Raw genomic sequence first — 3,994 nt, forward strand, 5'->3', positions numbered from 1 at the left:
ATTAGGGTTCTTGACCATTTTGAAAATTTGGGAAAAATTGGGGAAATGGTCAATTGATGCAATTGATCTTAGTTGAGTTGAGAAATGGTCAATTGGGACCATTTGTGTGAAGGAGCGGAAGCGTGAAAAACACAAGTTTATACCATTGATGTCACACCTTACCCCTCTGTAAGGCATAACATGATCCCGTAGAATACCTAATGAACTACCGAACTTCACCTACCGATAACTCATTAAGTACCCTACAAGGGATTTTAAAACAATTTTCTTATCTTTGACAAGTGGTGAGCATTTCAAATAAGTATTTAAAACATTTAGTTGAAATTAAAACTAATTAATATTTTTGACCATTTTAGTTTTCCGCAAATTTTATAAAAATTTTGACAGAGTTTCCTCTGTATTTTGAGAAAACAGTTCTTCGAATACCTGTAAAAAGCACTTCTAAAAGTTTTTCTCAACCACTACTTCAATTTCAAACTCAATCTCAATCAATTTCTCAAATTCACAAGTTCAATAATTTCTTCAAAATACTGTCCATCAATATCATTTATTCATATTCCATTCAAGATAAACAATTTATATATTCATCATACAAAAATTTACATTCAGGAAGTCCAAACTAAAATTTATTACAACTTTTATACAAACTTTGTACAAGCTGCTCAAGACCCATGTACATGTCCATACATTTATGTGCAATATATACATCAAAAGAAATATTTACAGTTAGGGTATAAATTATACCCGAAGACTTCAAGCTGATGACTTCACACACCTCAGCAGCTCAGTCTGCTGCTCCTCTAATCTCTATATCTGCGACAGCAATAAAAGCTATCACTGAGTACTAAGACTCAGTGGTGCACAATATACTAAAATAATCTTTATGCAAAACTTAAAGCACATTCATTCAAAAATTTGACTAAACATGAAAATTAAATACAATCATGCATTGTAAGATTTTACATGTAAACCAAGTTTATTTCAAAGTATCAAAACACATTTCATAAAACCCACAGTTAAATCATGCCATTCGAAACAAATAGAATCTCAATAGCATGAGGCTAAGAGAAATCATGTCACAAGGCTAGCTAGCTCAAATATATGGATATCCATTCACATCCTCTTCTACTGGCACACCTCAACACTTCTCCAGAGAAGGAATCAAAATTCGAAACTAATTACCCCCACTAGTCGTGCTAGTGAGGTGTTCAAACATATGGTCATGATACTGTGGTTTCAAAACTTATCTTAACAATTTGCTAAACATTGTCATTTCAAATATACATAATAAGTTTCACAATTTGAATCAAAACATCATAAATAAGGTCACAATACTTTCAACAATTCAAAGCAACAATAATATGCATATTTCATTCATTTAATCAATGAATTTTTTTTTTAAAGCATAGTAATATTGTGCACAAACCTCAAACGAGTCGTCCTTTAGCCTCGACTCGGTTCCTCGGGTTCCTTCCCGATATTCTTTTCAACTGAAACACACAATTTTACAATGTTTCAGTACTAGAACTTAAAATAAATTCAAAATAAACTTAGCTTCACATTTACCTAACTCTAACGTGTTAAATTCGACGTTCTCGAAATTTTGTGTTTCGGGTTACTATTCACTGCACTATTCAAGTCAAATTATTGACTTTCTAAGGCTTAATAGGTATGGGAACTCCAACTTCACCCACATACCACATTTTGGTCACCAAACTTGTTGGTTTTCGTCATTTGTTTAAAGCTTAGGTCATTTTGGCAAAATTGCCAATTTTCGATTTTGGTTTCCGAAGTTGCACTATTCCATTGGTTGATCTACTGTTGGAATTTGACAAAATTTCCTTCATAGAAAATGTTCCTTATTGTCTTAAGTGTATTCTCATTTTTGGATCACCTCAATCGGAGTTTTGTAGCTCAAGTTATGGCCAAAATAAGTTTCTTGTTCACGTGCCTTTATTCATCTTGCAATTTAGGTGCTGTCAGATTTTTGGTTCAACTTTGGTCAATTGTTTGATCAAGTTAAGTTCATAATTTGGTCTCACTTTCTTCATATGAAATGTTGTACTATGTCTTAGGTTTCCATCGGTTCAAGAATCGCCTAAATCCGAGTTTTCTAGAGAGAGTTATAGCTATCCAAACATTGCTGCTCAACTAAAAATCTGCAGAATTTCAGTACAGAAATTTTAACTTTGCTCAATGATTTGAATGAGTTAATGGCATAATTTGGGTTGGTGTTCTTCATAAAAGTTTTAGGTCTATATCATATCTAATTGCTGGTAAAATTTCAGGTCAATTTGACCTACCTAGCTCAAGTTATGACCACACTGCTCATTTGGTCAGTTTAGTGCGATGGCAGCCTGCTATCAACTCACTTTGGTCAATTGTTTCACCAAGTTTTGGTCAGTTTTTGGCAATGGTTCCTTAATGAAAATTGTGCTCTTTTATGTCTATTTTCATCTCCAATTGGTGGCATATCAATTGGACTTGTAAAATTTGAGTTTTGGTCCTTCAAAGTGGGTTTGGTCATGCTGCCAGCAGCATGACCATTGACCTACGAATTTGGTTTAATTTCCTACCATTCCCACACAATTCATTTGGTCATAATTGACCACTATTTCACTTCACAATAGGTCAAACATGCCATTTATGTATTTCTCCAAAATTTTCCTCAAACCCTAGGCCTCCAAACCCTAATTCATCTAATTATTGTAATTAATCACACTTAATTGTTTTAATGCTAATCATTCAACACCAATAAGCTCACATACACCTTTAAATTCACCAAGTTCATGCATACACATCCTCAAACCCTAGTTGACTAAAATTTAGGTTTGGTCCTTCAACAATTTATTTCATTGTATTTTTCCACAATTTCTAGTGTAATTCAACTACTTAATTATGAATTTAAACATAATATTAAAAACTAACCACTAACCTCTTTTGTTGAATTTCTCCCTTTTCAAATCTTCTTTCTTTCCTCCTCTTTTTGTTGTCAAGATGCTTGTCAAAGTCCAAGAACAAGACTTACTTAAAGGAGTTAGGGAGTTTATAAAATAAAATCAAGCTTTTGAAAGCTTGAAATGGGTGTTAATGGTGGAAAGGGAAATGAGAGAAATGAGGAGAAAGAGTGACGGGAATGAAGTAATCAAAAATTTTTTTTTTCTTTTCTTTTATCTATTTTGCTTATGGAAGACCCTTAAATCCAAATTAATTAATTCAATTTATTAATTCTTTTATGACATCACCTTTGACTTTTCTAACTTCTTTCCTTTTCTTTTTTTTTTTTCTATTTATTTTTCTATTAGTTCTTTAATTCTATTGTCGATTCCGAAATTTTCTTTTCTCCGATTTTATTTGTGATTATGTCAGAGTCACTCTCGGGGTCAATTGACCAAATTGCCCCTCGCCGGTTCATCCCGGTTTGCAAATAATCCAATATTTCTTCCGGCTCCCTGACCTAATTATTTGACTGACTTAACAGTTCTTTTTCGTGATTTTCTCTTTTCCACTGTGTTCATAAGGGTCCTAAGGACCGCAGCGTCACTTTTTACGGTTCGAAATTTGAGTTTAAAATGACTTCGCAGTCGTTCCCGAGGAGGTCACTCATCGCTGTGACTCGGCTCGTTTAACCTCTTATGTTATGTTTTTCTTATTTATAGTTAACTAATTAAACATTACTAATTATTTGTGTTTATGGCTTCTCAAATTGTCTTAAGTGTGGCCCTAATCCCATTAATTGTCCGGACCGACACCGGTCAAGACGATGAAATATACCAGGCTATACCAATAGGGGTGTTACAATTCTCCCCCCCTTAAATAAATTTCGTCTCGAAATTTTACCTGGTATCAATCTCTGAACAGCTGTGGATGTTGTCTCCTCATGTCCTCCTCTCGTTCCCAAGTAGCTTCTTGGCCTGAATGATGGTTCCACAGCACTTTTACCAATGGTATCTGTTTATTCCGTAGCTGCTTCACCTCATAAGCCAGAATCTTT

General features: G+C 34.0%; 1 long non-coding RNA gene across 1 annotated transcript; it reads right to left on the reverse strand.

The window, feature by feature from the left end:
* Positions 1-598: 598 nt before the first annotated feature.
* LOC131181672 (uncharacterized) lies at positions 599-3,126 on the reverse strand. Its single transcript, XR_009150170.1, has 3 exons — positions 2,936-3,126; positions 1,427-1,490; positions 599-813 (listed from the first exon to the last, which is right to left on the reverse strand). It is a non-coding gene; the product is annotated as an uncharacterized LOC131181672 (long non-coding RNA).
* Positions 3,127-3,994: the final 868 nt, after the last annotated feature.

The sequence above is a fragment of the Hevea brasiliensis genome, chromosome 7, assembly GCF_030052815.1.
Source record: "Hevea brasiliensis isolate MT/VB/25A 57/8 chromosome 7, ASM3005281v1, whole genome shotgun sequence".
NCBI lineage: Eukaryota > Viridiplantae > Streptophyta > Magnoliopsida > Malpighiales > Euphorbiaceae > Hevea > Hevea brasiliensis.